Here is a 24433-nt window from a genome sequence, read left to right as displayed (position 1 = left end):
CTATGTGATTCAACTCGCAGATTAAAATCCCTTAAAAAACACTCAACCAAAAACATTTAAAACACTTAATAAAGGCTCAGACCTAAACAAAGTAATGAAGTGGTGCGAAGCCTTGTATTGGGTTTTGTTCATCACGAAGTTACATAAAAAACACAAACCAATATTCTCTTCTCTCTCTTGCCTCCGAGGCATTCTTTCTCTTGCCTTCAGGGCATTCTTTCTCCTAATCGGACACGTTATTTCCGCTCCATTCCCAGCTTAAGACTCCAGAGGTCGAGCAGCGGAGTGCGAATGTAACTTCGTCCACTAAAAAACACAAAAACAAACAAAAACTAAAGAGCCGAACTACGGCGCTCTGATTCCTGAAAAGGATACGTAGGCATTGGGTCGCGGGGCCTAAGCGAGCACAATTATTTATAAACCTTATTTCCCCCGTGTTTCTTTTCTTTCATTTGCATGCATTCCCTTAGCAATTAAGCTTTAGATTTATACACCCTTTAGATAGCAACAAACATAGGTGGATACCATCGAGTACGATGGGCGTGAGGGGTGCTAGCACCTTCCCCTTGCGTAACCGACTCCCGTACCCTATCTCTGGTCGAAAGACCTCGTTCTTATTCATCTTAGGTTTTCTGATATTCCTTTCCCTCTTTGGGATAAATATATTGGTGGCGACTCTGTTCATCATTTCGCGAGCGTGCGACAGCTGGCGACTCTGCTGGGGATGTGATAGACCTGTGCTGGTCCATCCTTAGCGAGTCGATCCTAGCCTATCCGTTTGTTTGCTTATTCATTGGGTGTGCTATATTTTGTCTATGCGTTGCATTTATTTACTTTATATTTGCATGTCATGATTATTTCCTGCTTGCATATCATATTTACCTTCCCGCATTCTGGACTGGATTTAGGCCCCCATCGGGGTCACATATTTTCTCTGTTTGCAGGTTGGGTGGGATGTTTCTATGAGGTAAAAGGCCCAATACCCAGGCCAGAGTTGACACATAGGACACCTAGGATAGAGTGGATAGTCATGACGCCAACAGAATGTCAGGTTCTGTTGATTGCGATCATGAGACCCACGACCAGCCGAGGTTCAAATGAGATACCGTTGTTGGCATGTATTTGCGACAATGATGGTGTTTCAGGAGAACTGATAACGCTGGAAGCCATTGACCTACCTGGACCTAGATTCACCTGTGAGTGGGGTGGGATATACATAACAGGTACCGTTGGTGACTATTCATGTTCTGTTGGTGACTATTGGTTCTCTTGGTATTTAAAAAGGCGTCGAACCTTTGATCCCGAGACATTTGACTTATACAGAAGCTATACATCAGTTATATATCAGAATCAACGTCGAACCTCTGAATCTGGAGGGTTCAACCACCTTTGACTTATACAGAAGTTCTACATCAGTCATCTATCAGAATCAACGTCGAACCTCTGAATCTGGAGGGTTCGACCATCTTTGACTTATGCACCGCCTATTTATCCAGAAAGCAACGTTGAACCTCTGAATCTGGAGGGTTCGACCATATCTTATTGACCATGAGAAGCTGCTATCCAAGAGGCCATGATCCTTGATCCTGATTTATGATACATTTGCATCATCATTAACATTTTGCATTCATGCATATGCATCCATGGTTACCAATACTCTTACATTCTTCCTCTCCATCAAATCAGACAAGACAATTCCTCCACACCGATATCTGACGAGAGCTCATAGAAAAAGAATCATGGAGAATTACAAACAAGATCAATCTACTATCAGAAAACCCCATGCCTCCTAAAGGGGCACCTTCCACCGTTGAAGCCTAAAGACTTTGTGTTCGTCAGGGAACATTTCATTTGCATCAAAATAAGGCCAAGCTTGCCATTGTATATATTTCTCAAGCACTTTCAAATGTATTACTTTTGTTGTTATCAAGTACTTTTCATTGTAAGAAATTCATTCTGTTTGAATATATAAAAATAATGTAATATACATGTTTTACTCAAATCATTTCATCTTTGTCATTATGTTCACTGATACTTCACTCATTTGTCTTAAGCAACTAAAAAAGGAGAATGATGAAAAATCAAAAACACATGAACTACTAACTGTATGCTTTTGGAACAAGATCCTGCTGAGGATGTACAGGCATTGTTTCAATTCCTAAACACCGGAGTTATAAGGGAGTGAAACCTTCGTAAACCCCTTTGAGCCTATGGAGTAGTAGTTTCTTTTCAAAAAATGCAAAACCCTCAATCTTTACCAGGGGCAGGGTAGTATTCAGTTAGTGCGACCGAGCGCTCAACTTTCAGGTATTCCATCAGAGGATCAATCATATTCTATTTCTCACAACAAAGAAGAAGAGCATAATCCACAATGGATGTCTCTCATTCACTGAGAAGAAGGCAGTCACAACCTTTTCATCAAGTCAATCATCAAAGTCATACAACTTGTTCCCGAACGAGACAAAAAGAATAAAAAAAGAAAGTTATGAATCATGATCAAAAGGAAAAAAAGAAAGAAGCAATAGCCCGCTAAGTCAAAAAAAATAATAAAGCTTTGAAGCAAATGACTTAGGCAAAAATTAGGGCATATCCCGCTGGACAACGAAAACCCAAAATCAAGAGAAACTTTTGTCCAGGCAAAAATTAGGGAAAGCAAAAGAACAAAAATCCTCCAAGGGACAAGTTGTCATGATCATCAACGAAAGCACCAAAGGGTGGCTGCCATCTCCATCAAAGTTGCAAAAGATCCTCATCCATTACAATCCTTCCTGAAAGGTGAACATTCGTGTCAAGCTAACTGAACGTAGGACTGGAGAACATCACGAAGAGGGTTGGGTTAAGTAGAACTTGAGCCTTTATCCTTTGTTTCTTAAACCGTGAACCCGACCACGTTACAACCCTCAAAAGTCCTAATTGAAGTAGGGTTCGTTCCGAAAGCATACAAACTGTAAAATCATGTCAAACTGACTCCTAATGTTGCTGTGTCATTTGTGTTAGTATCAGTACAACCTTTTGACAAATAAAATTCTTTCCTTTGAGATTAACATGTGCATTGCATTCTCATTATCCTTTTCAAAACAGAATTGTCTCTAAACTTGAAAATAAGTACTTGATACCAAGGAAAGTTCAACATTGAAATTCCATCGAGTAATCCTACAAAGGCAAAGGTTGGTCATCCAAAGGCAAATACTTGAAGCATCCATCTGGTGGAACAATTCCTTTCAATCTGGGGCAATCATTCCATGATCAACACTGGGGCAGACCATTGCACATCTCCATGATTCAAGCATTATCAAAGTTCTATCTCAAGGGATCTTACAAGCTGGGGCAAGATAGTAACAATTCATCTCTTCATCTTCAACCAAGTGTCAGATATCGAGACAAGTGTCGAGGGGTCAATCCAAACACCTCACCTTCACCAACAATTTCGCAAGCAACGAAATTCCCATAAAGGCATCCTCCACTCACTCCTTGTATCTTGGAAACAATCATTCCATTCATAATCATACATACATCATGCATAATCATTGCATTTTCATTATCATTTCATCCGCATGATCCGATCATCAACAAAACAGGTGCATCCACCCTATCTTGAATCAAGCTGAGTTGAGAACTCCACCTGATCTATTCCACGCAAAGCAGAAACCCTGAACAATCGATCAGTACACTACATATAGAATTCATTGCATTGCATCTCCAAAAGTGCATGAGATAAATCAAACATTTGCATGTGAAGCATAAGCCAAGTTACTCACCAGATGAGATCCCTATAAAGCGTTCAATTGATAGTCCACTGGATCACTCAGAGTTACCATTGTGGTGTCATCTCCCAAAGTCAATCATGTTCATCATTCTTCAACCCAGAGTTGATGTTTTTGTGTTCAACCCAGAGTTGACTCTCCTTTCATCTTTTAACCCCGAGTTAATTATCTTTTCCCACTTAACCCAGAGTTGACGGTTATCTTTTATTCAACCCAGAGTTGATCCTTTTCCCACTCAACCCAGAGTTGACGGTTATCTTTTTGTTTTCTCTCAACCCAGAGTTGACGATTATCTTTTGTATTTCTCACTCAACCCAGAGTTGACGGTCATCTTTTCTCTTTCCCACTCAACCCAGAGTTGACGGTTATTTCTTATTGACTTCTCTTTTCCCGCTCAACCCAGAGTTGACGGTTACCTTTTGTCTTTTCCCACTCAACCCAGAGTTGACGGTTATCTTTTATTCAATCCAGAATTGATTTCTTCTTTTCCCACTCAACCCAGAGTTGACAGTCACCTTTTGTTTTTCCCACTCAACCCAGAGTTGACGGTTATCTTTTCTTTTGTTCAACCCAGAGTTGATCTTTCTTTTCCTCCTCAACCCAGAGTTGACGGTTATCTTTTATTCAACCCAGAGTTGATCCTTGTCTTTCTTTCCCACTCAACCCAGAGTTGATCCTTGTCTTCCTTTCCCACTCAACCCAGAGTTGACGGTTATCTTTTCTCTTTCCCACTCAACCAAGAGTTGACGGTCATCCTTTGTTCAATCAAGAATTGACTTCTTTGCCTTTTCCCACTCAACCCAGAGTTGACGGTTATCTTTTATTCAACCCAGAGTTGATCCTTTTCCCACTCAACCCAGAGTTGACGGTTATCTTTTTGTTTTCTCTCAACCCAGAGTTGACGATTATCTTTTGTATTTCTCACTCAACCCAGAGTTGACGGTCATCTTTTCTCTTTCCCACTCAACCCAGAGTTGACGGTTATTTCTTATTGACTTCTCTTTTCCCGCTCAACCCAGAGTTGACGGAAATCTTTTGTCTTTCCCACTCAACCCAGAGTTGACGGTTATCTTTTGTCTTTTCCCACTCAACCCAGAGTTGACGGTTATCTTTTTCCTTTTCCCACTCAACCCAGAGTTGACGGTCATCCTTTGTTCAATTCAGAATTGACTTCTCTTGTCTTTCCCACTCAACCCAGAGTTGACGGTTATCTTTTCTCTTTTCTCACTCAACCCAGAGTTGACGGTTATCTTTTGTCCTTCCCACTCAACCCAGAGTTGACGGTTATCTTTTATCATTTCCCACTCAACCCAGAGTTGACGGTTATTTCTAATTGTTCATATTTCCCTTTTTCAACCCAGAGCTGATGTTCTTACTTTCTTTCTCAACCCAGAGTTGATGCCTATATCTTGTCCCACTAATACTAATTTCCCTTTCCGTTCTCAACCCAGAGTCGATATTTACCTCTTATTCAACCCCGAGTTGACTTCCCTTTATTCTTCAACCCAGAGTTGACCCACTTTTCTTCTTCAACCCAGAGTTGAGTTCTATTTCATTTCTAACCCAGAGTTAATTTATTCAATCCAGAATTGATACACTTTTCCTCAGGGGAGTTGACACCATTTCTTCCCCAGTGGGTTCTATCTCTCATCAGGCAAATTTTCAGGTTCTCTTGATATTTAATCTTCTTCTACCTTGAACGCTCGAAAGGCTAGCGCCAATCTCTCTTTCAGGTTCAAGATGATTAAATAGGGGCAGCTGTTGCACCCCAAAATTTGCCCATCTAATTTTATTCTTTATCTGACCTATGGTTTCTCATTAATTTGCATATGCATCTCCATTAGGCCATTAACACATCATACATTCATTAATCAATAACTTGGTATTGGGATAAAAGATTTTGAATTATTAAGGCTTCATATTGATTTTGAGGTGTACATATCAAATAAAAACTGATTCATTTGGCTCTCCTCTGTGCTTTGAACTGGGACTTAGAGAGTTTATGGCTGTTCCTATGGATTAAGGGTTTTCATCATTATGTAAGGCCTAATTCATGTAAGTCTCGTTGAAGATTGAATTATCTGATTATTAGGACTACAAGACATATTTAAGAGGAAGATTGGAAACATGCAGGAACTTATGAATCGTTTCAAGCTAGAAGATATTTGATAGAATTGTTACTTTTTATCAAAGTCAATCATGGGAGGATGACTTTTCAAGCATAGTTCTTCTTAAGACTTATGGTTTTCATCATATTTGTTGATACTCATTCAAGGTTCTAAAGAACAAAAGAGAATTTGAATTTTGGAAGGAGGAAAATACATGTCCAAACGTCATGTTTGAGAAAGATAGCCTTGCATTACAAATTCAACACATTTCAAAGTTTTATTCCAATCCCATTACAAGATAAACTATTACATATTTTGGGTTTCAAATCTATTTCAGTACAAGGCCATTTCCAATATAAACATTTCCAAATATTACACCATCAAGACAAACTACACAAAATGCGCCCTTAGCCTACTGTCTCCAATCCTAAACTCCCATCAATTTTTGTGTTTGCCTCCTTGATTCCATCTTACAAGTCCTTTTTAAAACTCCAGGCCATGTTTCAACTAGAACCTGCAAAAAGAAACAATTAAACTACAAAACCACTTAACCAAAACATTCACTCAAAAAGACAAAACTTGCTGCATAAAACCAAACAGGAGGTCGTCAAATCAATATACTGGCTCGTAGCAGAAAGTAAGCCTGCAAAAACAGAAAGCTAGTTTGTAGTAAGAAATGTCACAAGTAAGTTAAAAATATAGGAGGTCTTAAAAAGTCTTATTATAATTTTAAAACGTCTTACTTATCATCATACACAACTATTATACAATAGATTGCCTTATATTAAAAGACAAAATACTAACCAAATTTTCCCATGCTGATACATATTCAAATCAAAGTTATAAATAGAATATAATAGAATAGCAGCTCAAACCAATCATTTAATAAGCTGGAGTTAGTCAACTTAAGCAGGCGTATTTAGTTGTAGTTAAGCTTGATAGTTAACTTTCATTCCATTTTCTTAAGATTCAAATCAAAGTTTCATAAAACACTGGTTATAATTTTGATATCATAATCAACATGGATATAAGAAATTGGTGAAGAAGTGACATTAAAATGAACAAACCTTGATAAGAGTATCTTGATCTGAATTACATAGAATACCCCTGCTAGCTATTTATCACTCCTTGAAATGAAAAACTATAAATAGGATGAAAAAGAGCATGATTCATTAGTAAATGATGAAGGATGAAAAATCAAGATTTCATATGCAGATGGTTGTTGATCTTTTCCTGAGCCTGATTTATATTATGTCTTGAATATTAAATTCTTAAAATGGTCTATAAATTTAAACCATTTTCCTCATCAGCATTTTCATTCAAAATGCAAATACATTTCCTTTTTAACAATTTTTTTGAAGATATTTATGATGCACAAGAACATTATTATTACTTTTAAGAAAGTAATTTAAAAGGAACTCTTAGTATTATGAATATTGAGTGACAAAATTGAAATGCAGCAGCAAGAGACTAAAGTGCAATACTAATGGAATGCTCACAATTCTCTAAACATATTTTACAACAATTAACATCACAAAAATAAAAATCACAATGAGAGGGAGGGAGAAAAACCGTGAGAGTAATATTTCTCCTCATTTCATCCACTGCCTGCAAGTAGAAAGCATGAAAAACCCATATTGTAAGTTGATTATTACAAAAAGAAGACATTTTTATAAACCAAAATGAAATAAAAACGCATGGTTATACGACATTAAACACAAAGTTTTGATTTTTAACCACATAAAAAGCATGGTTAGAAACATAAAAGTAAAAACTTTTAAATTTGGATTAAATAATGTTGAAAGAAGATATAATGTTACAACAAAAAAGAAGTACAAAACTGGTACATAACACTGCCATCTAAAAAACCCGTAAACTTTTTGCTAAGACAATGTATTACAAATGTAAACACATGCCTTGGCAGCTCTAGTTCTGCTAGGAATGATGTTGAAGAACAACTTTCTTTGGACAGAAAAAACAACTTTCTTGGCACCACCTTATTCACAACCACAAACACAAATTACACATTGTCCAAATCATTAATCAATTAGATTCTAAATAACTTCTTACCCTTCAATATGAAATCATTCAAAAATGATGCGATTAATTAATAATAAAGAAAATAATTGTGAGTGATAGATCAATGTAATAAACGTGCATGTCCTAATTCTACTACCAACTAACATCCTTGCTTGCTGAAGGTGAAGAACTATAAAGGGAAAATGGGAAAGGGAAAAAATAAATAAAACTTGCTATAACGTATTTATTTTCATGTTTATATGGCAACATACTATTTTGTTACTTTTATGAATACCCAAAACCTTCTCAAAGGTATAACTATTCTTCACCCAATATCAGATACAAAAAATATCAATACAAAACTAAATCACATAATAAAATTGATTCCAGAACCAAAACACAAACTTGCAACAAAATTTTCAAGAATTAAAATTCAGGAACTTACGTGTTCTTAATGGTCTAAACCTCTTCCATTTGCTTTCCCTTAACCCATTCAGTAGCTGCAAACTAAGAAACTAAGAATTAGAATCATAATAATCAATAATAATTTACAATATCATTAGTCGCAACCATCAAAATCCAGAAGGAAGAACGGAAAATTAGATTAAAAAAACACCACAATAGGAACAAACCTAAACCCTAAATACAAAACGAATGAAGAAGCGGTGGTGGATCCGCATCCAAAGGTTTTAAAGCGAGCATCGATGATTTTTCCGGCGACCTCATCAACCTTAATTTGGAGCTTCATAACATCACCACACGCGGGAGCTCCGACAAGACCGGTACCTACCGCTGGGTCGTTCTTGTCGAAGGATCCTGAAGGATAGAAAAACACTTAGAAAGGGGGGGGGGATTGAATAAGTGTGACTTTAAATCTTGGACGATAAAAATAAATTGCACAATTATTTTTATCCTGGTTCGCTGTTAACGAAGCTACTCCAGTCCACCCCCGCAGAGATGATTTACCTCAACTGAGGATTTAATCCACTAATCGCACGGATTACAATGGTTTTCCACTTAGTCCGCAACTAAGTCTTCCAGAGTCTTCTGATCACACACTGATCACTCCAGGAACAACTGCTTAGATACCCTCTAAGACTTTCTCTAGAGTCTACTGATCAACACGATCACTCTAGTTACAAACTGCTTAGTTCACTCCTAAGACTTCCTAGAGTATACTGATCAACACGATCACTCTAGTTCCTTACAACTTAATGTAATCAATTCTAAGAGTTTACAAATGCTTCTTAAAAGCGGTAATCACAACTGTGATATTTCTCTTAACGTTTAAGCTTAATCTCACTAAAATATTACAACAGCAATGTAGTGAGTTGATGAAGATTCTGAGCTTTGATTGAATAGCGTTTCAGCAAGTTAATTTGAGTTGTTTTGGAGCAGAATCGTTAACCTTGCTTCTCATCAGAACTTCATATTTATAGACGTTGAGAAGATGACCGTTGAGTGCATTTAATGCTTTGCGTGTTCCGTACAGCATTGCATTTAATGTTATACGCTTTTGTCAACTACCTCGAGCCTTGTTCACGCTGTGTCTACTGACGTTGCCTTTAGTAGCTTTAACGTTCCTTTTGTCAGTCAGCGTAGTCTGCCACCTGTACTTCCTTCTGATCTGATGTTTGTGAATACGACGTTTGAATATCATCAGAGTCAAACAGCTTGGTGCATAGCATCTTCTGATCTTCTGACCTTGAAGTGCTTCTGTTTCGTGATACCATCTTCTGATCTTCAGTGCTTCTGATCTCATGTTCTTCTGATGCTTTCATAGACCCATGTTCTGATTCTGCTTCGACCATCTTCTGATGTCTTGCCAGATCATGTTCTGATGTTGCATGCTGAACCATTTGAGACACAACTTCTGAGCGCTGAATTATGCGTACTCTTTATATATTTCCTGAAAGGGAAATTGCATTGGATTAGAGTACCATATTATCTTAAGCAAAATTCATATTATTGTTATCATCAAAACTAAGATAATTGATAAGAACAAATCTTGTTCTAACAATCTCCCCCTTTTTGATGATGACAAAAACATATATAAATGATATGAATTTGCGATCAGAAAGAGTAGACGGCAAAAGACAAATTACACAGCTATAGCATAAGCATATGAATATGTCTCCCCCTGAGATTAACAATCTCCCCCTGAGATAAATAATCTCCCCCTGAAATAAATACTCGAAGAACTTTAATAAAAGACTTCCCTGATTATTTCGGTAGAGACGATCATATAAGCTTCTGCCTTCAGAGAATTCATAGCTTCTGACTTCTGCTTCCATTGGACAGCTTCAGAACTTGAATTTCTTTAGATCCTTAGAACACTCACAGCTTCTGATTCCTGCTTCCATCGTGGACAGCTTCAGAACTTGAATTTCTTTGATCTTCAGAACATTCACAGCTTCTGATTCCTGCTTCCATCGTGGATAGCTTCAGAACTTGAATTTCTTTGATCTTCAGAACATTCACAGCTTCTGACTTCTGCTTCCATTCAGGACAGCTTCAGAACTTGAATTTCTTTGATCTTCAGAACATTCACAGCTTCTGATTTCTGCTTCCATTCAGGACAGCTTCAGAACTTGAGTTTTCTGGATCTTTTAGAACATTCACATCTTCTGATTTCTGCTTCCCTCGGATAGCTTCAGAACTTTGAATGTCTACCAACATCACTTCATGCTAGATTTGTATCAGAACATTGTTGAATGTACCAGAGCATCATCAGAGCATCTCTACATCCTGAAATGTTACAGAACAAAAACTAAACGACAAAAGTCAGCATGAACGAGTTAGAACATAAAATGTATGTTTGAACACATTATATGTATCAGAGCCATATAGGCTGAAATAATGTGTCAGAGCAAATAATGTATCAGAGCCATAACATTATATGTATCAGAGCAAATAGAATTTTGTCAGAACAGGATAGACAATGATATTCAAATTCTATTATCAGTGCTTCTGATTCATTCTTCTTTCTTGCTTCTGATCTCTGAAGCTTGACAGCACTCAGCTTGCTTCAGTTTCCAAGAGCTTATTCCTTTTACAGAATAACGCTTCTTATGGTTTTGCTTCTAGTGTTTGCTTCTGAAGATTCACTTCACTTCTCTGTACCTGCAAAACACTTAAACCATATAGAACTTGCAGTTCTTGTTAGTGAATGTGTGGGAGCCTTTACCCAGCAACTGATAGATTTAATCAAATCATTTATCATTTATCTTCTCCCCCTTTTTGTCATAACATCAAAAAGAATATTTCAAAAGATTCAGATGCAAAAGACAAATAGAAACACTGGAATGTAAAACAAAAGGAAACTTTTCATTGATAATCAAAAAAGTTTACAAGACAGGAATGCAGGAAAACAGATGCAACAAGGAAGGGAAACAACAAAGACCAAAAGACTAAGATCCTAGCCTACGCAAAATCCGCGCCAGAACATCATGAATCCCGTCAGTGCTTGTAGCTTGCCTTGTCATGAAGGAACGAAACTCAGCATTGGCTGCTTCTTGCGCGTCCAAACGAGAAGCCAGCATAGCTTGATTCTGATGAAGAGTTTCCAAGGTCTCCATCAGAGCTGAGGTTTCACCAGAAGAAGAAGCACCAGTATTACTGCCCAGAGGGACAGCAATCTCAGCAGGGTGATCTTCTGGAAGATCTTCAGCTTGTGCATATTCCATTTCCTCATCTGAGTCTGACTCAGAAGGAGCCTTGGCATATTCTGGTTCAGGCAGCTCAGAAGTTCCATCTTCCAATGCTTGAAGAATAGCTGCTAGGTTTGTTGGAGGAGTAGGACCAGCAACTTCAGCACGATAAACCACTACTGGAAAGACCATGAGAGGTGCTTTTTCAGAAGGGTTCATTCTGAACCAGTTGAACAGCCACTGAAAATCTCCAGTCAGCACAGGAAACCAGAGCACAGAAGACCGGGGTTTCCACACCACGATATCTCTGCAGAGATTTTCTTCTTCCAACTCATCTGCAGGTATCTTCTCTTCAAGAACGCTTCTGTTCCTGATGAGACAGTGGTGGCTGCTTTCACCCACTTCCAACTGACGACCACGAGGACCAGGAGCTTCAGACAAGATCCTTCTCTTAGTGTCAGTAGCCTTCACCAGAAAGTCCTGAAGAAAGGTATCCCAGAGGTTGCTCATAGCATACATATCCAGATGGTTAAGGTAGGCAGCACCCAGGATCTCCAACCAGCCGTTTACATCAGAATGTAAACGCTCCAGAGAGGATTGAGTAGAAGGGGTTGGAGGGATTATGGTGAATCTGAAGTCTGGACGAACAACACTATAGGGATTAGGTGTTCTGGTGGGAAAAGGGTGTGAGAGAGGTGAAGAAATATCGGATGGAAGGGTTGAAGGAGAGGAGATATCAGATGGTGAAGAAGGTGGTTCTGAGAGGATGAATGAGGAGGAAGAGGTGGTGGAGGTCTTTGAAGAGGAGGTTGATTGAGGGGAACCGTCAAGGGGTTGATACACTTTGAGAGGGTCATAGGAGATCCTAAATCTTTTAGGTTTGGTTTCTGGTTCAGCAGATGCCTTTCTCTTTTGTTTCCTATCATTGTCTTGATTCCCAGAGCTTGACGATGGATTCATGATGAATTTTCAGATATTGGAAACTGCTAGGGTTTATGATATGAAAAGAGAGAGAGAGACGAAAAAGAAACCGAATGCAGAGAGAGAGAAATATGAGAGGGAAAAGAAACGTTTGAAGAGTATAAAAAGAAAACTGAAAGAGAGTAAATGATGAAAAGCATTTAATGTTACGTGACTTGAGGAGAGATAATAATGACAAAAGATGTGATTTGCACAGTTACCTAAGTAGACGTCCCCTCAACTGCACACACGCTTGTCCAGAAATAGTGAACACGTGTTTACCATTTGGATAGCCAGTTATAGCTGTCTTGCTTTTAAAGAGATTCTGAATCAACTTAGACAATAAAACGTTAGTAATAACTGAATCACAATTTCTAATTGATTTCAACCAGAACTTCTTATAAAAAAAATTTCATTTCAGAAGATACTCATATATAAGAGTATCTTATCTTCTCATTTTGGGCTTGTTTCTGAAGATTTATTTTGTCCCGATTATATTGAATCCATCTGGTCTAGGAACAAGATCCCAAACATCATTCCTTGTAAACTGATTTAGTTCTTCTTGCATAGCAATTATCCAGTCTGGATCTTCTAGAGCATGATCAACAGAAGTTGGCTCGATCAAAGATACAAGACCTAATTGACAGTCTGCATTGTTCTTAAGGAATGCTCTTGTTCTGATTGGATCATCCTTCTTTCCAAGAATGACATCTTCTGAATGACCAGAGATGAGTCTGGATGATCTTCTGACAGATGGCTCTTCAGAAATGCTTAGATCCTCCAGAGAAGCTGATACTTGATCTTCCGATTCTTTGCTTCTGAGAGGTTCTGCTTCTGATGCGTTGCTTCTTGGCTCATCAACTTCTGATATGTCAATATCACAATCTGCAAAATTATCAAACTGCTTTGGTTTTTCAGAACCAAGCTTATCATCAAACCTGATATTGATTGATTCTTCTACAACCAATGTTTCAGTATTGTATACTCTGTAGCCTTTTGAGCGTTCAGAATATCCAAGAAGGAAACATTTTTGTGCTTTGGAATCAAACTTACCAAGATGATCTTTAGTGTTCAGAATAAAACATACACATCCAAAAGGATGGAAATATGAAATGTTGGGCTTTCTATTCTTCCACAATTCATAGGGAGTCTTATTTAGAATAGGTCTGATAGAGATTCTATTCTGAATATAACATGCAGTGTTTATTGCTTCTGCCCAGAAATGCTTAGCCATATTGGTTTCATTGATCATGGTTCTGGCCATTTCTTGCAGAGTCCTATTCTTTCGTTCTACAACCCCATTTTGCTGTGGAGTTCTAGGACAAGAGAAATCATGGGCAATACCATTTTCTTTGAAGAACTCTTCAAAGGATCTGTTCTCAAATTCACCACCATGATCACTTCTGACCTTTATGATTTTACACTCTTTTTCAGATTGAATCTGAATGCAGAAATCAAAGAACACTGAATGAGTCTCATCCTTGTGTTTCAAGAATTTTACCCAAGTCCAGCGACTATAATCATCTACGATGACTAATCCATATTTCTTTCCTCTGACAGATGCTGTTTTGACTGGTCCAAACAGATCAATGTGCAAGAGTTCTAAAGGCCTTGAGGTAGAAACAACATTCTTAGACTTGAATGCAGGTTTGGAGAACTTGCCCTTCTGACATGCTTCACAAAGAGCATCTGATTGGAATTTCAGATTAGGGAGTCCTCTGACAAGATTTAGTTTGTTAATCTGAGAGATCTTTCTCAAACTAGCATGACCTAATCTCCTGTGCCAGACCCACTGCTCGTCAGAAACAGACATAAGACAAGTCACCTTCTGACTCATAAGATCTTGCAGATCTGTCTTATAAATGTTGTTCTTCCTCTTGCCTGTAAATAGGATTGAGCCATCCTTCTGATTTACAGCCTTGCAAGACTCTTGATTAAAGATTATATCATAACCATTGTCACTTAATTGACTGATAGATAAGAGGTTATGAGTTAAACCTTCTACAAGAAGTACATTAGAAATGGAAGGAGAGTTACCAGACTTTATAGTTCCAGAGCCAATTATCTTGCCCTTCTGATCTCCTCCGAACTTGACTTCTCCTCCAGCCTTAAGCACCAGGTCTTGGAACATAGACCTTCTTCCTGTCATGTGTCGCGAGCATCCAGAGTCCAGGTACCATGACATGTTGTGCTTTGTCCTTCTTGCAGCCAAGGATATCTGCAATAGGAATAATCTTATCCTTAGGTACCCACATCTTTTTGGGTCCTTTCTTGTTAGATTTTCTCAAGTTCTGATTGAACTTGGATTTAACATTGTAAGCAATAGGAGGAACAGCATGATAATTCTTAATGTGAGTTTCATGATATTTCCTAGGTTGTGCCACATGCTTCTTAGTGTGTGTAATGTGAAAACTTTGAGCATGTGAAGTGTGCCTAATATCATGTGAGTGGCCATACTTGAACTGATCATACAATGGCTTGTATGTGATTTTCATCTCATCAACAGGTTCAAGTTTGTATGGGATTTCACCCTCAAAACCAATGCCGACTCTTTTGTTTCCAGACACAGCATATATCATAGAAGCTAGCTGACTTCTGCCAATACTTCTAGATAAGAACTTCCTGAAACTTAAATCATATTCTTTCAGAATATGGTTTAGACTGGGAGTGGATTTTTCTGAATCAGAAGGAGATCCAACATTATTGGATAATTTTAAAAGTTTTTCTTTTAATTCAGAATTTTCCAATTCAAGCCTCTTTGTTTCAAATTCAAATAGCTTTTTCAGCTTTTTGTATTTAATACAAATCTGAGACTTGGATTCCAGAAGTTCAGTTAATCCGGAAACTAACTCATCTCTAGTAAGTTCAGAAAATACCTCTTCAGAATCTGATTCTGATGTAGATTCTGATCCGTCATCTTCTGTCGCCATCAGCGCACAGTTGGCCTGCTCATCTTCTGAATCATCTTCTGACTCATCCCAGGTTGCCATAAGACCTTTCTTCTTATGAAATTTTTTCTTGGGACTTTCCTTCTGAAGATTTGGACATTCATTCTTGTAGTGTCCAGGCTCATTGCATTCATAGCACATGACCTTCTTCTTGTCAAATCTTCTTTCATCAGAAGATTCTCCACGTTCAAATTTCCTTGAACTTCTGAAGCCTCTGAACTTCCTTTGCTTGGTCTTCCAGAGTTGATTTAGCCTTCTGGAAATCATGGACAGTTCATCTTCTTCTTCAGATTCTGATTCTTCAGGATCTTCTTCTTTGGCCTGAAAAGCGTTAGTGCATTTCTTGATATTTGATTTTAATGCAATAGACTTACCTTTCTTTTGAGGCTCATTTGCGTCCAGCTCTATTTCATGACTTCTCAAGGCGCTGATAAGCTCTTCCAGAGAAACTTCATTCAGATTCTTTGCAATCTTGAATGCAGTCACCATAGGACCCCATCTTCTGGGTAAGCTTCTGATGATCTTCTTTACATGATCAGCCTTGGTGTATCCTTTGTCAAGAACTCTCAATCCAGCAGTCAGAGTTTGAAATCTCGAAAACATCTTTTCAATGTCTTCATCATCCTCCATCTTGAAGGCTTCATACTTCTGGATTAAGGCTAGAGCTTTAGTCTCCTTGACTTGAGCATTTCCCTCATGAGTCATTTTCAAGGACTCATATATATCATAGGCCGTTTCCCTGTTAGATATCTTCTCATACTCAGCATGAGAGATAGCATTCAGCAAAACAGTTCTGCATTTATGATGATTCCTGAAAAGCTTCTTTTGATCATCATTCATTTCTTGCCTTGACAGCTTTGCGCCACTGGCATTTACTGGATGTTTGTAACCATCCATCAGAAGATCCCATAGATCACCATCTAGACCCAGAAAGTAACTTTCTAGTTTATCTTTCCAGTATTCAAAGTTTTCACCATCAAATACCGGCGGTCTAGTATAACCATTGTTACCGTTGTATTGCTCAGCAGAGCCAGATGTAGATGCAGGTGTAGGTGTAGTCTTTTCACTTTCATCAACCATCTTTTACTGAAGCGTTTTTCTCTTCCTGAATCTTTTCTAAACACGGTTAAGTGCTTGCACCTTAGAACCGGCGCTCTGATGCCAATTGAAGGATAGAAAAACACTTAGAAAGGGGGGGGGGGATTGAATAAGTGTGACTTTAAATCTTGGACGATAAAAATAAATTGCACAATTATTTTTATCCTGGTTCGCTGTTAACGAAGCTACTCCAGTCCACCCCCGCAGAGATGATTTACCTCAACTGAGGATTTAATCCACTAATCGCACGGATTACAATGGTTTTCCACTTAGTCCGCAACTAAGTCTTCCAGAGTCTTCTGATCACACACTGATCACTCCAGGAACAACTGCTTAGATACCCTCTAAGACTTTCTCTAGAGTCTACTGATCAACACGATCACTCTAGTTACAAACTGCTTAGTTCACTCCTAAGACTTCCTAGAGTATACTGATCAACACGATCACTCTAGTTCCTTACAACTTAATGTAATCAATTCTAAGAGTTTACAAATGCTTCTTAAAAGCGGTAATCACAACTGTGATATTTCTCTTAACGTTTAAGCTTAATCTCACTAAAATATTACAACAGCAATGTAGTGAGTTGATGAAGATTCTGAGCTTTGATTGAATAGCGTTTCAGCAAGTTAATTTGAGTTGTTTTGGAGCAGAATCGTTAACCTTGCTTCTCATCAGAACTTCATATTTATAGGCGTTGAGAAGATGACCGTTGAGTGCATTTAATGCTTTGCGTGTTCCGTACAGCATTGCATTTAATGTTATACGCTTTTGTCAACTACCTCGAGCCTTGTTCACGCTGTGTCTACTGACGTTGCCTTTAGTAGCTTTAACGTTCCTTTTGTCAGTCAGCGTAGTCTGCCACCTGTACTTCCTTCTGATCTGATGTTTGTGAATACGACGTTTGAATATCATCAGAGTCAAACAGCTTGGTGCATAGCATCTTCTGATCTTCTGACCTTGAAGTGCTTCTGTTTCGTGATACCATCTTCTGATCTTCAGTGCTTCTGATCTCATGTTCTTCTGATGCTTTCATAGACCCATGTTCTGATTCTGCTTCGACCATCTTCTGATGTCTTGCCAGATCATGTTCTGATGTTGCATGCTGAACCATTTGAGACACAACTTCTGAGCGCTGAATTATGCGTACTCTTTATATATTTCCTGAAAGGGAAATTGCATTGGATTAGAGTACCATATTATCTTAAGCAAAATTCATATTATTGTTATCATCAAAACTAAGATAATTGATAAGAACAAATCTTGTTCTAACAATCTCCCCCTTTTTGATGATGACAAAAACATATATAAATGATATGAATTTGCGATCAGAAAGAGTAGACGGCAAAAGACAAATTACACAGCTATAGCATAAGCATATGAATATGTCTCCCCCTGAGATTAACAATCTCCCCCTGAGATAAATAATCTCCCCCTGAAATAAATACTCGAAGAACTTTAATAAAAGACTTCCCTGATTATTTCGGTAGAGACGATCATATAAGCTTCTGCCTTCAGAGAATTCATAGCTTCTGACTTCTGCTTCCATTGGACAGCTTCAGAACTTGAATTTCTTTAGATCCTTAGAACACTCACAGCTTCTGATTCCTGCTTCCATCGTGGACAGCTTCAGAACTTGAATTTCTTTGATCTTCAGAACATTCACAGCTTCTGATTCCTGCTTCCATCGTGGATAGCTTCAGAACTTGAATTTCTTTGATCTTCAGAACATTCACAGCTTCTGACTTCTGCTTCCATTCAGGACAGCTTCAGAACTTGAATTTCTTTGATCTTCAGAACATTCACAGCTTCTGATTTCTGCTTCCATTCAGGACAGCTTCAGAACTTGAGTTTTCTGGATCTTTTAGAACATTCACATCTTCTGATTTCTGCTTCCCTCGGATAGCTTCAGAACTTTGAATGTCTACCAACATCACTTCATGCTAGATTTGTATCAGAACATTGTTGAATGTACCAGAGCATCATCAGAGCATCTCTACATCCTGAAATGTTACAGAACAAAAACTAAACGACAAAAGTCAGCATGAACGAGTTAGAACATAAAATGTATGTTTGAACACATTATATGTATCAGAGCCATATAGGCTGAAATAATGTGTCAGAGCAAATAATGTATCAGAGCCATAACATTATATGTATCAGAGCAAATAGAATTTTGTCAGAACAGGATAGACAATGATATTCAAATTCTATTATCAGTGCTTCTGATTCATTCTTCTTTCTTGCTTCTGATCTCTGAAGCTTGACAGCACTCAGCTTGCTTCAGTTTCCAAGAGCTTATTCCTTTTACAGAATAACGCTTCTTATGGTTTTGCTTCTAGTGTTTGCTTCTGAAGATTCACTTCACTTCTCTGTACCTGCAAAACACTTAAACCATATAGAACTTGCAGTTCTTGTTAGTGAATGTGTGGGAGCCTTTACCCAGCAACTGATAGATTTAATCAAATCATTTATCATTTATCTTCTCCCCCTTTTTGTCATAACATCAAAAAGAATATTTCAAAAGATTCAGATGCAAAAGACAAATAGAAACACTGGAATGTAAAACAAAAGGAAACTTTTCATTGATAATCAAAAAAGTTTACAAGACAGGAATGCAGGAAAACAGATGCAACAAGGAAGGGAAACAACAAAGACCAAAAGACTAAGATCCTAGCCTACGCAAAATCCGCGCCAGAACATCATGAATCCCGTCAGTGCTTGTAGCTTGCCTTGTCATGAAGGAACGAAACTCAGCATTGGCTGCTTCTTGCGCGTCCAAACGAGAAGCCAGCATAGCTTGATTCTGATGAAGAGTTTCCAAGGTCTCCATCAGAGCTGAGGTTTCACCAGAAGAAGAAGCACCAGTATTACTGCCCAGAGGGACAGCAATCTCAGCAGGGTGATCTTCTGGAAGATCTTCAGCTTGTGCATATTCCATTTCCTCATCTGAGTCTGACTCAGAAGGAGCCTTGGCATATTCTGGTTCAGGCAGCTCAGAAGTTCCATCTTCCAATGCTTGAAGAATAGCTGCTAGGTTTGTTGGAGGAGTAGGACCAGCAACTTCAGCACGATAAACCACTACTGGAAAGACCATGAGAGGTGCTTTTTCAGAAGGGTTCATTCTGAACCAGTTGAACAGCCACTGAAAATCTCCAGTCAGCACAGGAAACCAGAGCACAGAAGACCGGGGTTTCCACACCACGATATCTCTGCAGAGATTTTCTTCTTCCAACTCATCTGCAGGTATCTTCTCTTCAAGAACGCTTCTGTTCCTGATGAGACAGTGGTGGCTGCTTTCACCCACTTCCAACTGACGACCACGAGGACCAGGAGCTTCAGACAAGATCCTTCTCTTAGTGTCAGTAGCCTTCACCAGAAAGTCCTGAAGAAAGGTATCCCAGAGGTTGCTCATAGCATACATATCCAGATGGTTAAGGTAGGCAGCACCCAGGATCTCCAACCAGCCGTTTACATCAGAATGTAAACGCTCCAGAGAGGATTGAGTAGAAGGGGTTGGAGGGATTATGGTGAATCTGAAGTCTGGACGAACAACACTATAGGGATTAGGTGTTCTGGTGGGAAAAGGGTGTGAGAGAGGTGAAGAAATATCGGATGGAAGGGTTGAAGGAGAGGAGATATCAGATGGTGAAGAAGGTGGTTCTGAGAGGATGAATGAGGAGGAAGAGGTGGTGGAGGTCTTTGAAGAGGAGGTTGATTGAGGGGAACCGTCAAGGGGTTGATACACTTTGAGAGGGTCATAGGAAATCCTAACTCTTTTAGGTTTGGTTTCTGGTTCAGCAGATGCCTTTCTCTTTTGTTTCCTATCATTGTCTTGATTCCCAGAGCTTGACGATGGATTCATGATGAATTTTCAGATATTGGAAACTGCTAGGGTTTATGATATGAAAAGAGAGAGAGAGACGAAAAAGAAACCGAATGCAGAGAGAGAGAAATATGAGAGGGAAAAGAAACGTTTGAAGAGTATAAAAAGAAAACTGAAAGAGAGTAAATGATGAAAAGCATTTAATGTTACGTGACTTGAGGAGAGATAATAATGACAAAAGATGTGATTTGCACAGTTACCTAAGTAGACGTCCCCTCAACTGCACACACGCTTGTCCAGAAATAGTGAACACGTGTTTACCATTTGGATAGCCAGTTATAGCTGTCTTGCTTTTAAAGAGATTCTGAATCAACTTAGACAATAAAACGTTAGTAATAACTGAATCACAATTTCTAATTGATTTCAACCAGAACTTCTTATAAAAAAAATTTCATTTCAGAAGATACTCATATATAAGAGTATCTTATCTTCTCATTTTGGGCTTGTTTCTGAAGATTTATTTTGTCCCGATTATATTGAATCCATCTGGTCTAGGAACAAGATCCCAAACATCATTCCTTGTAAACTGATTTAGTTCTTCTTGCATAGCAATTATCCAGTCTGGATCTTCTAGAGCATGATCAACAGAAGTTGGCTCGATCAAAGATACAAGACCTAATTGACAGTCTGCATTGTTCTTAAGGAATGCTCTTGTTCTGATTGGATCATCCTTCTTTCCAAGAATGACATCTTCTAAATGACCAGAGATGAGTCTGGATGATCTTCTGACAGATGGCTCTTCAGAAATGCTTAGATCCTCCAGAGAAGCTGATACTTGATCTTCCGATTCTTTGCTTCTGAGAGGTTCTGCTTCTGATGCGTTGCTTCTTGGCTCATCAACTTCTGATATGTCAATATCACAATCTGCAAAATTATCAAACTGCTTTGGTTTTTCAGAACCAAGCTTATCATCAAACCTGATATTGATTGATTCTTCTACAACCAATGTTTCAGTATTGTATACTCTGTAGCCTTTTGAGCGTTCAGAATATCCAAGAAGGAAACATTTTTGTGCTTTGGAATCAAACTTACCAAGATGATCTTTAGTGTTCAGAATAAAACATACACATCCAAAAGGATGGAAATATGAAATGTTGGGCTTTCTATTCTTCCACAATTCATAGGGAGTCTTATTTAGAATAGGTCTGATAGAGATTCTATTCTGAATATAACATGCAGTGTTTATTGCTTCTGCCCAGAAATGCTTAGCCATATTGGTTTCATTGATCATGGTTCTGGCCATTTCTTGCAGAGTCCTATTCTTTCGTTCTACAACCCCATTTTGCTGTGGAGTTCTAGGACAAGAGAAATCATGGGCAATACCATTTTCTTTGAAGAACTCTTCAAAGGATCTGTTCTCAAATTCACCACCATGATCACTTCTGACCTTTATGATTTTACACTCTTTTTCAGATTGAATCTGAATGCAGAAATCAAAGAACACTGAATGAGTCTCATCCTTGTGTTTCAAGAATTTTACCCAAGTCCAGCGACTATAATCATCTACGATGACTAATTCATATTTCTTTCCTCTGACAGATGCTGTTTTGACTGGTCCAAACAGATCAATGTGCAAGAGTTCTAAAGGCCTTGAGGTAGAAACAACATTCTTAGACTTGAATGCAGGTTTGGAGAACTTGCCCTTCTGACATGCTTCACAAAGAGCATCTGATTGGAATTTCAGATTAGGGAGTCCTCTGACAAGATTTAGTTTGTTAATCTGAGAGATCTTTCTCAAACTAGCATGACCTAATCTCCTGTGCCAGACCCACTGCTCGTCAGAAACAGACATAAGACAAGTCACCTTCTGACTCATAAGATCTTGCAGATCTGTCTTATAAATGTTGTTCTTCCTCTTGCCTGTAAATAGGATTGAGCCATCCTTCTGATTTACAGCCTTGCAAGACTCTTGATTAAAGATTATATCATAACCATTGTCACTTAATTGACTGATAGATAAGAGGTTATGAGTTAAACCTTCTACAAGAAGTACATTAGAAATGGAAGGAGAGTTACCAGACTTTATAGTTCCAGAGCCAATTATCTTGCCCTTCTGATCTCCTCCGAACTTGACTTCTCCTCCAGCCTTAAGCACCAGGTCTTGGAACATAGACCTTCTTCCTGTCATGTGTCGCGAGCATCCAGAGTCCAGGTACCATGACATGTTGTGCTTTGTCCTTCTTGCAGCCAAGGATATCTGCAATAGGAATAATCTTATCCTTAGGTACCCACATCTTTTTGGGTCCTTTCTTGTTAGATTTTCTCAAGTTCTGATTGAACTTGGATTTAACATTGTAAGCAATAGGAGGAACAGCATGATAATTCTTAATGTGAGTTTCATGATATTTCCTAGGTTGTGCCACATGCTTCTTAGTGTGTGTAATGTGAAAACTTTGAGCATGTGAAGTGTGCCTAATATCATGTGAGTGGCCATACTTGAACTGATCATACAATGGCTTGTATGTGATTTTCATCTCATCAACAGGTTCAAGTTTGTATGGGATTTCACCCTCAAAACCAATGCCGACTCTTTTGTTTCCAGACACAACATATATCATAGAAGCTAGCTGACTTCTGCCAATACTTCTAGATAAGAACTTCCTGAAACTTAAATCATATTCTTTCAGAATATGGTTTAGACTGGGAGTGGATTTTTCTGAATCAGAAGGAGATCCAACATTATTGGATAATTTTAAAAGTTTTTCTTTTAATTCAGAATTTTCCAATTCAAGCCTCTTTGTTTCAAATTCAAATAGCTTTTTCAGCTTTTTGTATTTAATACAAATCTGAGACTTGGATTCCAGAAGTTCAGTTAATCCGGAAACTAACTCATCTCTAGTAAGTTCAGAAAATACCTCTTCAGAATCTGATTCTGATGTAGATTCTGATCCGTCATCTTCTGTCGCCATCAGCGCACAGTTGGCCTGCTCATCTTCTGAATCATCTTCTGACTCATCCCAGGTTGCCATAAGACCTTTCTTCTTATGAAATTTTTTCTTGGGACTTTCCTTCTGAAGATTTGGACATTCATTCTTGTAGTGTCCAGGCTCATTGCATTCATAGCACATGACCTTCTTCTTGTCAAATCTTCTTTCATCAGAAGATTCTCCACGTTCAAATTTCCTTGAACTTCTGAAGCCTCTGAACTTCCTTTGCTTGGTCTTCCAGAGTTGATTTAGCCTTCTGGAAATCATGGACAGTTCATCTTCTTCTTCAGATTCTGATTCTTCAGGATCTTCTTCTTTGGCCTGAAAAGCGTTAGTGCATTTCTTGATATTTGATTTTAATGCAATAGACTTACCTTTCTTTTGAGGCTCATTTGCGTCCAGCTCTATTTCATGACTTCTCAAGGCGCTGATAAGCTCTTCCAGAGAAACTTCATTCAGATTCTTTGCAATCTTGAATGCAGTCACCATAGGACCCCATCTTCTGGGTAAGCTTCTGATGATCTTCTTTACATGATCAGCCTTGGTGTATCCTTTGTCAAGAACTCTCAATCCAGCAGTCAGAGTTTGAAATCTCGAAAACATCTTTTCAATGTCTTCATCATCCTCCATCTTGAAGGCTTCATACTTCTGGATTAAGGCTAGAGCTTTAGTCTCCTTGACTTGAGCATTTCCCTCATGAGTCATTTTCAAGGACTCATATATATCATAGGCCGTTTCCCTGTTAGATATCTTCTCATACTCAGCATGAGAGATAGCATTCAGCAAAACAGTTCTGCATTTATGATGATTCCTGAAAAGCTTCTTTTGATCATCATTCATTTCTTGCCTTGACAGCTTTGCGCCACTGGCATTTACTGGATGTTTGTAACCATCCATCAGAAGATCCCATAGATCACCATCTAGACCCAGAAAGTAACTTTCTAGTTTATCTTTCCAGTATTCAAAGTTTTCACCATCAAATACCGGCGGTCTAGTATAACCATTGTTACCGTTGTATTGCTCAGCAGAGCCAGATGTAGATGCAGGTGTAGGTGTAGTCTTTTCACTTTCATCAA

At 38.4% G+C, this 24433-nt stretch overlaps 1 long non-coding RNA gene and 1 pseudogene across 1 annotated transcript; both read right to left on the bottom strand.

Annotated features, from left to right (window-relative positions):
- Positions 1 to 6469: 6469 nt before the first annotated feature.
- On the bottom strand, positions 6470 to 8329 carry LOC131631824 (uncharacterized). Its single transcript, XR_009292831.1, has 3 exons — positions 7785 to 8329; positions 6940 to 7476; positions 6470 to 6515 (listed from the first exon to the last, which is right to left on the bottom strand). It is a non-coding gene; the product is annotated as an uncharacterized LOC131631824 (long non-coding RNA).
- A 3-nt stretch (positions 8330 to 8332) lies between these two features.
- Positions 8333 to 8707, bottom strand: LOC131631836 (iron-sulfur cluster assembly protein 1-like; annotated as a pseudogene).
- Between the last annotated feature and the right edge of the window lie 15726 nt (positions 8708 to 24433).

Source organism: Vicia villosa, unplaced genomic scaffold (genome assembly GCF_029867415.1).
Source record: "Vicia villosa cultivar HV-30 ecotype Madison, WI unplaced genomic scaffold, Vvil1.0 ctg.000867F_1_1, whole genome shotgun sequence".
Lineage (NCBI taxonomy): Eukaryota > Viridiplantae > Streptophyta > Magnoliopsida > Fabales > Fabaceae > Vicia > Vicia villosa.
The sequence above is the reverse complement of the archived record's forward strand: the minus strand, read 5'-3'. Positions and strand labels throughout refer to the sequence as shown.